This window comes from Macrotis lagotis, chromosome 1 (genome assembly GCF_037893015.1).
Source record: "Macrotis lagotis isolate mMagLag1 chromosome 1, bilby.v1.9.chrom.fasta, whole genome shotgun sequence".
In the NCBI taxonomy this organism is placed as follows: domain Eukaryota; kingdom Metazoa; phylum Chordata; class Mammalia; order Peramelemorphia; family Peramelidae; genus Macrotis; species Macrotis lagotis.
The window spans coordinates 720,500,006-720,514,790 of NC_133658.1; the positions used below are offsets into that span (position 1 = coordinate 720,500,006).

Here is a 14,785-nt window from a genome sequence, read left to right on the forward strand (position 1 = left end):
TTCCTCAAATCAATATGCAAAGGGCTGATTCACCTTAATATGAAGTCATAGATGTAGAGAATAACACTAAAATTAACAACTTTGACTCAACTTCCCTTCAAGATCTCTGATCCAATAGTTCATAGACCACAGCAAGAGAAATTCAATAAAGTTTTAGTTTTAAGAAGCACCATCAGAAAATCTTGCTGAAAGCTAATGTCTCACTGGAACAGGTTTCTCATCATATTGCTCAATCTTTTGACAGCATTTTTAATTCCAGTTGGCTTCTAACATGTATTTTTGGGGTGTTAAGCAAATGACATATGGGTGTGAAAGTTCAGTGTTAAACCCACATATATCACTAATAGTCAAAACTTGCTGAACCCTTATAGAAAAGGGAAGAATCTTCCGTTTTTCTATTGCTTTGTGACTTTCTAATTTCCTCATTGTTTTAATTGCAAGAAAAAAGATTATTTCAGTATTCTTTGGTTCCCAGTAAAGTTAGGGACACTTAATTTAAAGATATTTCAAGGGAAGCTGATGAAGTTAGGGTTATTTAATGAATGATGACCAAATGAAGAACTAATATTGTTAAAACTATCATTGTTCTTTGAACTATGAAAATATGTTATCTGTCACTCAAAATAGCAATTTTCCTTTATGGAATTATACATTTATATGGACAAATTATCCCAATTAGCAAGATTAGCAAAAATAATTATTTCACAAAATTCAAAGCAATGGACCAGTCAATGAAAAAATATTTACTCACAAGTTATCCATTCTTTTTCAGTCTTATAAATACTTTCACCCTTCTTTGCTTCTTTCTCCTTGTAGCCCTCTTTTTCCATTGGTGAGTTCCTTCCAGAATTCTCTTTTTGAATAAAGACCAATGATCTTTCATATTCTTTTCAACATGCCCTTGTTAGGGTCTCCATACTTCCATATGCCACCTTCTGATTTTCAGCTTTAATTTATGAGTTATATTTCCTGTTAGAAAACAAACTTGTAAGAGAAGGAAATAGGGGCAGCTAGGTGGTGCAGTGGATTGAGCACTGGCCCTGGAGTCAGGAGTACCTGAGTTCAAATCCAGCCTCAGACATTTTATAATTACCTAGCTGTGTGGCCTTGGGCAAGTCACTTAACCCTATTGCCTTGCAAAAAAAAAACCTAAAAAAAAAGAGAAGGAAGTAGTTTTCTTCTTGCCTGCATTATAAACCTAGTACTTTGAATCTAATAAGAGCCAAATAAGTGACTATTGATTATACTCATTAAGAACTTTTTTTTGTTTGCTTTTTTGCTTGTTGTTTGCCTCATTAGATCGTGAGCTGCTTGAGGACAGAGACGTTTTGCCTCCTTTTGTGGCCTCAGTAAACACCATAATTCTTGGTATATAGAAGACACTTAAATGTTTATAGTTAGGAATTGATTTATTGACTTGATTTATTGAAAGCAAAGTAAAATTATTTTTGTATATGAGTACAGTTAGTAACAAGTAGTTGCACATTTGGGTAACAGGATAATGACATACAATTTCCTCCCACTTTTTCCCTTTTGAAAACCAGTTTGTTTTAGATAAAGAAAAATAAAATTTCTGAAATCTAACCTTAGGATTCAGTCCTCAAGACTCCTTTTGTCAGGCAAAGCAGTATGTTAAATTTATTTCAAAGACTGAAAGACCTTTCACTTAATATTTGAGAAATCCAAGAAATGAAACAACATAAGCAAAGTTATGTTTGGACCAAGGGAAATAAGGAAGTATGACCTTAACTCCTGCCCTCCAAGAGCTTACAGTCTCCTTGAAAAGAAATCATTTACACATGTGAAAAAAATGATTATTGATAAAAATTTGTGTTCTTTGTTACTTATATGACTAATTATACTAATTAATTGTCAAACTCCTTGCCTTACAGACATAAATCCATCTTGGTTATACAAAGTAATTTTTTCTAGGCTTATGGCTAGAGTATCCTTATCTAGTAAGTGTCCTTACTGGAATGAAGATACAGTTAAAAGTCCATCATAATCAGCCTTTTACCCACCCACCCACTTCTACATTTCCCCTTCCCACACATATACAGTTATACTCTTTGATAGTTACTTTGTGCTTGCTCAAGTTCTCTTTCTGATACTTGACTGTTTAAGGTGTTCATATCTTATTTTTGTTTTTATTGGAGATAATCATCCATTTCATTTAAGTTTTCCATTTTGGCATATACTTGCACATAGATTTAATTCTGATCTCTTATGGCCTCTTTTCATTATGAATTCATCTTTATTTTCAAAGTCTAAATTGTTCCATAAGCTTTGCCTTGGTTTTTTATTGTCCTTTTAAAAAAAAACTGAGTTCTTTTTCTTAAATGTATATTATCTAAATTTGCATTATGAGCTATTTCTCTCCATTTCCGGTTGCATTTTACTATGCTTTCATAATAGGGGTTGTTGATAGCTGATTTTCAATTTATTTTTAACTGAATGTTCAGTTTATTAATCCTACTTTTTAATTTTATTAGTATATGTTTTTGAAGATATAGCTTTTCCTCCTAGAGCTGTGGTACACTAAAAAGTTATAATTTTCTTATTTCTTGAATTTGTTCTTTAACCCAATTATTATTGAGAATGTTATTACTTAATCTCCATTTAAATCTGCATGTTTTAATCAAAGTTTACTGAATTGATAATATTTTACTAGAGATCTATAAAGCATGTATCTGATACTTTTGCCATTTTTGCAGTTGTTCATTTCTTTAATCCTAATTATATATGTTCATTTAAAAATTTTGAATTCATACATATATATAATATATATATATATATATATATATATATATATATATATATATATATATATATATATATATATATATATATACTCTCCTTCCTTCCCTTCCCTCTCATCATTAAGACAGTAAGATATTTGATATGGATTATACCTGTGCTATCAGACAAAACAATGACCATGTTAGTCATGTTGGGAAAGAAAACAGAAAAACATACACACATACACAAATTTTAAAAAATAGCATACTTCACTCTACATTCAGACTTCATCAGTTCTTTCTCTTGAGGTAGTATTTTTCAGCATGAATCTTTTATAATTGTCTTGTATTTTCAAATTGCTGAGAAAAATTAAGTTATTTGCAGTTAATCATTGTATATATTGCTGTTATATACATGCTCTTCTGTTTTCGTTCACTTTGTTCTGCATCAGTTCATGTAAGTCTTTCCAAGTTTTTCTACTCTGACTGATAACCTGACTCTCTTCCTCTTATATGAAAGCATAAATCCCATCTTCTACAGGAAGCTTTCCCTGACCTCTCTTAATTCCAGTGTCTTCTCTCTGTTATTTCCTATTTATCCAATTTATAGCTTGCTTTGTATACATTTGTTTGCATAATGTCTTCCCCATTAAACTGTAAGCTCCTGAAAGGCAGAAACTGTCTTTTGTCTCTTTTGGATCCCAGTCCTTATACTTGTTCCTGGAATATTGTAAGCACTTAATAAATGTTGATGAATTAATTGATTATGTGGAAAGAAATGACTTCATATATAATGGTTATCATGTTGGGGGTTTTTTCCTTCTTGATTGGTGAAGAAAAGAATGAAAGGTAGGAAAGAATTTACACCTGAAAATAAAAAAAAAAATTAAATTGTACAGTGAGTTGATTTCAGTTGAACTGACAAACTTCATTTCCTTAGTATAGAAATCCCTTCCCCTCTAACCTCCTTTGTATGACTGAGTACACCCTCCCACTCTACATACTCTTGAATTCCCAGCTGGAGGTAAGTTCAAAGTTCAGTTGTCAAAGCAGAGTGAATAGCAGGAATGTGGTTAGGTTAAGTCAAAGCTGAAAGGAGTAGTGAAAGGAAGAGGACAGAAGCCACCACATCTAAAGCGCAAAATGTGGGACTGTCTGGATGATCCTACTGGGAGCAGTGAATGATCAGCACAGCTAGTGGGAATGAGTCTATCGTCCAGTTGTCTACTGTGTTGGTTGTTGTTTTCATAAGACTTTACTTTGTGAGGAAATGTTTCACCTCTTTTTCATAAATTAAGTTACTTTATTTAACATGCTCTAGTTGGGGATGGGAGGTAGTAGTTATAACCGAACAACAGAACACGTATCTTCTTATTCGGCCATAGTACCAGAAATCATACTGACCTTGATACTTGGTCAAATACCAAATATATCTGAAGCTGATTTAATGAAAGCAATAAAGATTATGCTATTAACACTGCCAAGATGAAAATAAAATGAAACAGCAACAGAAAGGTCTTCCAAAAGATTTTCTTTTCCTCCCAAAAGATTTCCTTTCCTGAGACTTTTTAAAACCCTTTATGGGTATCTACACAAACGTATGAATACATATCTAAGTTTCTATATAGACACATGCATAGAACATGATTTGTATGAATAACTGTACATAAATCACATATATATGTTAGTGTCTTACCTGTAGGTCTACACAAGGCATGTACATGTATATCTGTGTCTAGACATATGAGTGTGTGACTTAATGAAACATGTGGACATGTGTGTATATATTTGCATGTGCAGTAGGTGTATCTAGGTCCTAACAGATGTGTGTACACACTAGCAGTGTGTATGCACACACATACACACATACAAGCTCATATGTAGAGGACAAGTAACCCAAATATAACTTGCTCCAGTTCAGTATTCTTTCTATGCTATCAAAAATACTGTGTGCTTGTGGTATAAATTTTTTTCTGTTTCTTTTCCCTCTTGCTCCTTTGTTTTGCCTCTACTTTTATTATCTTCTCCCCTTTCTTGCATTCTTCTGTTTTCCATTTGTGGTGATGGATTCAATAATTAGGCTGTGACAGCAATCCAAGGAAAGGATTGTTTAATGGGGGTGAGGGACAAAACCATGTTATTTTCATTTTCATTCATCCCAGAAGTTTTCAGTTGCATTTTTACAAGTGTAATTTTATCAGGAAACTCAATATCAATAATGTTTCTGTTCATATTTTCATTTTGGTAGGGTTTCTTGGAGCCCACATTTAGCCTCCCTTGATTTTGATTCCATTTAATCACTTTGGCTTCTATCTACTTGGAGGCAAACAAAACTTGCAATCAGTGTGCCGTAAATTTGCCATGAGACCACAGACCGTGGAGGAAGAACCGTGTAAATTTGCTGAGGGAAGGCAAATTTATGACAAGCTGATTAAAACTCTGGGGTCCTCTAGTACAGCCAGGTTCCCTAGGGAAGTCAGGGGCCACTGAGTTCATCCTCACATGGAATGCATATACAACTGCTGCAAAGATACAAATCACACTATTTTTGTGGCCTTTATTGTGGCTTAAGGAATACTTTTTATGTCTAAAGTACATGCCAACAGGCTTCTTTTTGATTACTCTTTCAATGTTCCCAGATTTTAGTCAGGAAATAGAGATAGTATGGTACACCATACATACATACATATATATATATATATATATATATATATATATATATATATATATACACACATATATATACAAGGTGTATATACATGAACATACATACACCTTGTATTTCTGCATATGTGGATATGTATTTATATATGTGTAATAGGTATATGGTATATGTGTATTTGTAGTGTGTTTTTATGATATATATATTATATATATATGTATATATAATACAGTTTTGGAAGAAATTCCCAGAGAAAAATTATTTTGGGGATATCTTATAATGGCCCTGTGCAAAAAAGCTCAGCTTCCTCTTTCATAAAATAAAGTAGTTAAATTCAATATTCTCTAGAAGACCTTCTACCTCTGGCATTCCATGAAATGATTTCTTTTTAAAAATCATTTATATAATACCCTTTCTTTTAACATAATCCAAATTTCTTCCCTACCTTAGATCAGAAAGCCATTCCTTATAACAAAGAATTTTTTTAAAAAGAAGAGAAAAAATCAATAAAACTGAACAATATATTTTGAAAAAATAATGTCATATAAGTAATATTCCAGGACACCATAGTGCTATTCTATATAGGTAGGTAAATTTGGGGGGAAGCTACTCAGAAGTAGTGATTTCTTTTTAATTCTCTCCTTATTCTCTCAGTTAGATGTATTTATTTCATAGATTCCTAAAGAGTTCTTTATGCCCAAATAGTCTTAGGGTATATGCACAATGAAATAAAAAGTCAATGACAATATTTATGCTGTATAGGACCTGTCACGAATAAAATAGAAATATAAAATGACCCACCAAACTGGGCCAAGTTAAAAATATGAGATTCTACAATTCTCTAATGTCCCCCCACAATAAAATCTGACCCACTCAAATCCCTTCTCCCAAACCTAGGTCAAATAGGGAATTGTAAAAACAGGATAATCCTCCTGTTTGTAGTTCCTCAAAATATTCTTCTGTTAATGATGACTATACCCACTACATCCTATAAATCTGTTAATAGAGGAAAAAGATCTCAAAGAAAACCATAAAGATCATTTTCTATGCTTCATGTACAAAGATAACCCTATTGACGTACCACCAGTTGTCACTCATTTTAATTTTTTTCATGATAAGTGATTTTTTTTTTCCTTTTGCAGATCCATTCACAGTCTCTTCCCTGATCTTTCTGAGGATGGTAAACAGAGCATTCCAACTTCTCCTAAAGCTTTCTTTTATGGAGAATTCACAACCCTCCAAGTAATTCTATTTTCCATCTACTTTCCAGCTCTTCTTGGCTTCTACTCCATAAAAGACCAGGTACCTGTGCCAAGTGATCCCTAGTAAGTATCCTCTCAACTTTTAAGTTTCTTTTTGTATAATGTCATATTTCCCTATTAGATTAAGAACTCCTTGAAGATAGACTGTTTCTGGGATGGCTAGGTGGTTCAATGGATAGAGCACCAGCCCTGGAGTCAGGAATATCTGAGTTCAAATCCGGCCTCAGACACTTAATAATAACCTAGCTGTGTGGCCTTGGGCAAGCTACTTAACCCCACTGCCTTGAAAAAAAAAACAACAAAAAAAAAAAAGGATAGATTGTTTCTTTTTCATATTTGTGTTCCCAGTCTTTAGAACAGTGCCTGGAAACCAAGAGACACTTATTAAATGTTCACTGAATGAAAATGCATTGAATTGATAGAATTATGGAATTTAGAGCCTAGATAGGATGTTGGAGACTATTCAGTTGACCCTCTTCATTTGCTCCAACTATCATTAATCAAGGGCTTAGAGCTTGAAAGAATATTAGAAGTCATGAATTCCAGTTTCCTCATTTTACAGATATAAAAACAGATAAGACCTAGAGATATTTCTTCAGGATCATCCCCAGGGTTAGAACCAGCAAATCTCTTGACTCCAGATTCAATGCTTATTCCCCTCACTATGTTAGCCCCCCCTTCTTTATTTTTAGGGCAAGGAAACTGAAAGCCAGAGAAAAAAATTACTTGTTAAAGTTCATATAGTCATGTTGTTATTTATTTGAATTATTATTGAGTCCTACTCTTCATGACTCCCTTTGAGGTTTTCTTGGCAAGGAAACTGGAGTAATTTGCCATTTCCTTCTTCAACTCATTTTACAGATAAGGAAAATGAGGCAAAGTGGGTTACATGACTTGCCAAAGGTCACACAGTTTATTTGTGTCTGAGACCAGAGTTGAAGTCAGAACTTATCAACTTGCCAGCCTAATGGTCTTTTCATTGTACCAGCTAGGTTATACAGACATGGCTACAAATTAAAATATCATTCATTTCAAGATGAGGCCATGAGCTGATTGCATTCCATTTTTAGGACATTTCTATGAATTGAACTATAACAACATTGAAGCAGAATGTTTTGGCAACGGTCCCCTGATGTGGTCAGCAATAACTTCAACAGCTGTGATGCTTAAAAAAGAGCCTGGTGGTATTTTTTCCACAATGACTCAGCAGCAAAAGCAGCAAAGTCAAGTCCACCAGAAGTTCTATCTGCAAAGAACTTCCCTTCTGTAAAACTTCTGTGCAATCTGAGAAGCCACAATCAACAATTTCCATTCTAGTAACAATATTCCTTTGGGAATAGTGATTGTTTAGCTTGTTCAGTCATTTTTCAATCATGTCCAACTCTTAGTTACCCCATTTGGGATTTTCTTAGCAAAGATAGATGGTGTTTGTCGTTTCCTTCTCCAGGCCATTTTATAGATGAAGAAACTGAGGCAAACAGGTTTAAGTGACTTGCACAAGGTCATATAGCTAGTAAGTTTATAAGACCACTTTTGAACTCAAAAAGATAAGTCTTACTGACTTCAGGTCCTGTTCTCTGACCACTGTGCTACTTAGCTGTCCTAAAAATGATGATACTGCCCTTCAGTAGACGTACTAATCATCAAGCCCTGCTTCAAACAAGGCATGAAGGAAACTTAGTCAAATAATGAGAGTCTAGAACTGAATCATCCCATGATGTTGGAGGCAGAATTCTGAGCAGTTCATTACTTTGTCCTTCTCAAAACATATCTTCTCCCCCCAGGGTTCTGTAAAGAAACTCACATTAACACAACCACCCTAGACCTCAAATTAAGGAAACATCTAATTTGGCCCTGATTGTGACCAGACAACAATAACAGTTCATCAATGCTTCGTGTATAAACAATATTTCCACAAAGGAAGTCAAAGACTATAGGATTTATAAGAGTAAAAGATTTGCCTTTTATTCAAGCTAGTCTTGATGATTCAAAACTCTCTAAAATGTTGTAAGGACAAAGTCAAATTAAAAATATCTGATAGGATAATTACTGAAATAAGTTTGGAAATTCCACTTATATCAGGAAAATATCACTAGCTTATATGTTAATTAAGTATCATTCTTTTAAGTATCATGATAGAAAATTCCTACGTGTCCATTCTGCATGCATTTGTTAAGGCTAGAGAGGCAGAGGAGACAGTCAAAGAATCACAATCTCACATTTACCAAGAACCTCAGAGGCTAGAAAGTCTAACTTTCATCTGACACAAGAGACATTTCTACAACATCCTCAAGAATTGGTCACAGAGTCATCTCTTGCAGATCTCCAATGAGAGAAAATGCTTTGAGTTCTGAGGAATTTCTGTGTAATTTTGGATCACTCTAATAATTAAGAAGTTCTCTCCCCCCCCCTCCTTAGATCAAGCCTAAATCTGCCTTTATGCATCTTGTACCCACTGTTTCTACTCTAGTTATCAGAAGCCATGTAAAATAAGTACCTCTCCCATATGCCAGTCTTTCAAAGATGTGAAACTTGTATTCTTTTCTAATTCTTAAGAAGACTCTTCTCCAGGCTGTACATTCTTGGTTCCTTCAAATAATCTTTGAATGTAAGGTTGTCCAGTCTCCTTGCCATTCTGGTCATCCTCTTCAGAATGCAGACAAAAGTTGTGACCTGAGCAAAAAAGTTCAGTCATTCAGATCCAGGAGTGATTTGCCTTTTCCTTCTCCAGCTTATTTTATAGAGGAGGGAACTGAGGCAAACAGTATTGAGTGACTTGCCCAAGGTCCACAGCTAATTAAGTGTCTGAGACCAGATTTGAATTCTAACACTTTATCCACAGTGGCACTTAGCTGACCTGTACTCAATAAAGGTCCCATGCCTCTCCCTATATAACCTAAAACAGTATTAGCTTTGTTTGGTTTCCATGTTATAGTGCTCATATTGAGTCTTCCAGATCTTTTTCATAGGAACTATTGTCTATTCCTATTTCCCCATTCTTTCTTTATGAAATTAATTTCCTATAACCATGTGGAATTTTACAATTATCCTTATTACATTTTTGTCTTATTTAATTTGATGCATTGTTCAAGTCTGTTGAGATCTTTTAGAATCCAGTTACTGTCAATGTGTAGATTATCCCTCCATGTATTGTGTCATCTTAAACTTGATCAAGTATGCCTTTCCTCTGAATTGTTGATAATAATGTTAACACAAGGGCAAAGACAGATCCTTAGAATATTCCAATAGAACCCTGCTATTCAGGTCTGGTTATTTAAGAAGAAAATGTTTGGGACTGATGCTATAGGCAAAAATAAAATATGGAGTTAATAAGAGGAAAGTAGAAGGATGCTTACACAAGTAGAGATAGTGGAAGAATGGGTTCATCTGAAGATGCTTAACACATCTGGAATAAAAGTGAAGAAATCAAATGATAAACCTGGACCAATCATGAGGATTTGTGTGTTGAAAAGAAAAAAAGTAAGAAAATCAATTTTTCTAAGGTGAAATATTAGTTATTTAATAGTGAAATATTAAAAGGGTTAATCATGGGTCATGGTTGAATAAGAGGCAAATAAGATCATAGTGGGAGGCATGGATAAGAATGGACTTTAATCATAGTGATGGATCAAGGAATAAAAGGTTAGGGGAGAAAAAAGAGTAGCTCTTGTCTCAGTGAGAAAGGTAGACAAGTGGAAAGGAAGGAGGTTGTGCATGGAGGTTGAAAATTCAAAGTTCAAAGGACTATTATTACCCATGTTAGAAGTGGTGTGATTCCTTGAAATGAAATTTAGTATATGACTATGCTTGAGTTAGACTGATAATGTAATAATCAAGAAAGTTAATGTTTTTGGAGTCTCAGTGCCTATGAGGCACTGAGGGAAGGTAATGGTCAACATGAATAACTTCTCTGAGGGTGGCCGCAGGGTCTGAGGTAGAGAGGAAGACACAGCCCAAGTATTAAAGTCATCAGGACCTTAATGTTCCAGATAACAGCACAATTACTAGATATCTGTTGACAGTGATATTGGAATTATAGAATATAGAATTATAGATCTTTGAGATATCAATTATACTCTATACAGCACCTTTTTCATCTCCTCCAAGACAACTCCAAGAGAAATTGGGGGGGCGGTGTTTCTAAAGGTTATTAAGGTCTGAGATTATACAACTCCTTAGGAAAAAAGCTCATAAATCAGTTGGTCCCCTCAGTTCCATTAAACAATTGTCATTTGTGGTAAGCAGAAACTTTCTCCTAAAGCCTCCCATTGAGTCTATGCAAACATCTGCCTTTGTTTTGCAGAGGTGGTGACACTCCCACAGCCAGTGCTCTCTGGAGGGGTCCAAACAGTTCTACTTTTAATGAGCAAGGGTTTCCAAATCCACATTAATCGAAAAGATCTTTCTCACAAGAAACGGAAAAAAATACATCTTGTTCGTATTTACAAAGGCCTTATTTGTTAGGAGATCTCCTGTTTGGCTTGCAGCTCAGCAAGACAGATGCTGAATGGGGAAGTTGTAGAAGTATCCATCACCCTGACCCATTTTTTTTTATCATTTCCTCTGCTTTCTCCCAACACAGATGTAAAGAACCAGACAAAAAAAAGAGGAAATTGGAATGTCCTGCCCAAATATTACTGTGCTCAACAAGCAGCTTTTTAGGAGTTTCTAACAAAAACTTGCAAGACAGAGTACTAGGTTTGCATCTTCTCTGAGCCCTCTGCTCCCAAAAGAATATTCACACTATTTCATAAACTTTAACTTATATATAAGCCCCTCTACTACACAGCCAGATGGCCTTAATAAAGTCAAAGGAGCCTACTTTTAGAATCTCACATTCCCTGGTTTCACACAAATCTTCTGAAGTCAATAACTGATGGTGAGTTGTGGCCCACAGAAAAAGAGAGAACAACTCTAAGTGAAATTAAGGGGATCAGACTACTATCTGGTACTATGATCTTGGGAAAAAGCCACTAGTGTTCACAGTTGTCCAAAGAGAAAAAAAATTTTACTTAAGATTTGTGGTTTCTTCCAATTATAAAATTGTCTGATTCGGGACTCTAAGAATGAAGAGAGGGTGGATCCTATACCTAGGAAGAATCCAATATGCAATTCAACAGGGGATGATTCAATTCCCAGTATAATTGTGATATATTATTTGGAACTCATTATGGCTTAGCTGTTTAAATGGATTGTAGAAGAGACAAAAACTCTGAAGCATCGGCTACAATGAGTTCAGGGTAGAGATGCCAAAAAAAGAAGAACAACCTGGAAAGGGTGGCAGGAGAAATGTTTGGAAGAGAGATTAGAGAGATCTTATGTATTCCTCTTCACTCCATCAAAAAGCCACTTTATAATCATCTATTATGTATAAGTTGCTATGTGAGGAGCTTTGGGAGATAGAGTGAAATTCATTCCTTGCTCTCTTAGATCTTACAAAAAATATAAAATGTTTAAATGAAGAACTATAATAAATGCAATTACACTCACAAAAAAATGTCTAAGGGTAGCAGGAAAAGAAATTGGTGGCCTAACCTAAGAAGGTCCTGGTGATTATCAATTGAAGGACTGGCTCACACAAAGATTAAATCTTCTTTAACAGTTGCTGCCACTGCTCAGTCATTTCAGATCTGTTCAACTCATCCTGATCCCATTTGGAGTTTCCTTGACAAAGATACTGGAGTGGTCTGCCATTTTACAAATGAGAAAACTGAGGCAAACAGTGTTAAGTTACCTAGCTAGTTAGTGCCTGAGGTCACATTTGAACTCAAGTCCTCCTGACACCAAAGTTGGTGTTCTATCCACTGTGCCACCTACCTACCTTCTCTAACATAGCAGTCAATTATTCTTGAATGAGTCACTTCTCTCAGATTCAATTCCTCATCTATAAAATGGGTATCAATATTATAGCCCTGCCTACCCCAAGGACCTACTGTGAGTAAAATATTTTGTAAACTTTTAACTACTCCAGAAATGTCTGTTGCAATATTAAAATGCCCCCCACTATGCATATCTCTAATCTAAGACACTGCTTTGAACATAGTATGTATTAAATGTTTGATGAATTGAATTCAATTTAGTTCTAATTCAACAAGAGATAGTAGGGGAAGATTTTTTTTCTATTCAATCACTTTTCAGTTATGTCCAACTCTTCCTGACCCCAGTTTTCTTGATGAAGATATAGGAGTATTTTACCATTTCCCAGCTCATTTTATAGATGAGGAAACTGAGACAATTAAGGTTAAGTAACTTGCCCAGGATTACACAGCTAGTAAGTATCTGGGGTAAGATCTGAACTCAGGAAGACTACTTCCTGACTCCAGAGCTAAAACTCTATACAAAACTGCCCAGGGGGAGATTATGATGGAGAAATTATTGTCCAATACTAAGTAACTTCCTAACTATTTGGTTTCATTTTGAGTAATATTCCGGCTAGACTTCTGGAAATAAAATTGTGAAAACATGTTCTTCAGCAGACTCACCCTTCCTAAAAGCTGTGTGGGGGCTGGGGGGAGGTTGGGGGGGCAGGGGAGGGTGACAGGATGTAGTCTTAAAGAAGTCAAAAGCTGTTTTTACTTACCACACAGTGTCTAGGCAACAAGATGCCAGGAAACATTAATAGATACTAAATAATAGCAACAATTCCTATAGTAACAGTCCTGCACATATTTCCTAGATCACTCTAAGTCAGTGCACATGCAAGACAAGCAGCTCTTGGGTTTAAATAAGATTAGGCTATACCAGCACAGAAAGGGATTGCCATAGCACCCCAAATTATATAGAAGATGAGTTCCTGAAAAGAAAATTATAAACCAACTCTATGTGCTTGAAAGCTATGTAACTGACATTATTAAGTCAATGAAATGAATTGGTTAAAGGCAGCTTCAGGAATCATTAGTGGGAGCAGGAAGGAGAAGGATGGCTATCAAGAGATGAGAGACAAAGAAATCAAGGGAAATGAGAGATGTTTGGCTTTGAATCTGTTCTCCCTCTTCTTTTCAGAGATTAAAAAAACAAAAACAAAACTACTCCTCTAGAAAATGGATCAAGGTAGAAGTGCTATACTACATTGTAGTTATTCATTTTATCCTATATACATATTGCAGTTGGGCAGAGCAGTAGATAGAGCACTGGAAGACCTGAGTTCATATCTGATCTGACCTCAAATGCTGACTAGCTGTGGGACCCTGGACAAATCACTTATCCTCAATCAGTCTCAATATCCTTATCTATAAAATGGAGGTATTAATAACATATACTTCCCAAGGATGCTATGGAAATAAAATATATATAATAGTCATAAAGCACATTGCAAACCTTAAAGCATTCTACAGATGCTAGCCATTATTTAGTACATAGTGTCTACTTCATTAGAATGTAAGTTTCTTAGAAATAAAAATTATTTCAATCTTTGTACTTGTACCTCAACATCTGGCACATAGTAGGCTTTGAGCCTTGATTGTTTGTTTGATTGATTAATTGATTGACTTTGGGAAACCTGAAATATCAGGATAGGGATGAAGCTATTTCTAAGCACTGGGAAATCCAACTAACAGTTAAAAAAAATGTCCACCCACTCTCTACATACATATTCCATTAATTAGAGATCGTTTCTGGTTAACTAGCAATTTTGTTTAGGACTTTGTAGGCACGGTGCCCTTGAAAATCATCTTTGGCAAGCTGCCTCAGGTTGCCAATGACTACCATTCCATGCTGATATGAAAAAGAGAACCACTGTGAACTAAATGAGTGGCACTCTCTTGTAGACATGAGTCAGGGTAAATCAAATCCTTGCAACTGGGAGTTCAACTGTATAATGGAGTAAAAGCTTGTTTCTCTGATTCCTATTTCCTGCCAGAGTAATTTCCCTACAGAAAAAACTCTATTCATGTCACTCTCTTGCTAATAAATTTTCACCCACCTGGTAATGCATCAGCACACTCCAAGTAGAGGTAATATTGTAAGGAAAATCACGGAAACAGAAAGAGAGAGATTAGAAGTAAAAGATAATATTACTAAGGTTTGTTGCTTTGAATGTCATGCTAATGAGTTTGAACTCCATTTGGCTGTAAATTCCGTAAGGGCAAGGGTTGTCCTTCTTTTTCTGTATTTGTATTCCCAGA

General features: G+C 35.1%; 1 long non-coding RNA gene across 1 annotated transcript in view; it reads right to left on the reverse strand.

Annotated features, from left to right (window-relative positions):
- Positions 1–830: 830 nt before the first annotated feature.
- The window catches only part of LOC141523687 (uncharacterized), a 35,631-nt gene continuing 21,676 nt past the window's right edge, over positions 831–14,785 (reverse strand). The window contains exons 3-4 of the long non-coding RNA XR_012478558.1: positions 9,160–9,335; positions 831–969 (exon numbers count right to left, since the gene is read on the reverse strand). This is a non-coding gene — a long non-coding RNA (uncharacterized LOC141523687). The remainder of the gene's footprint in view (positions 970–9,159; positions 9,336–14,785) is intronic.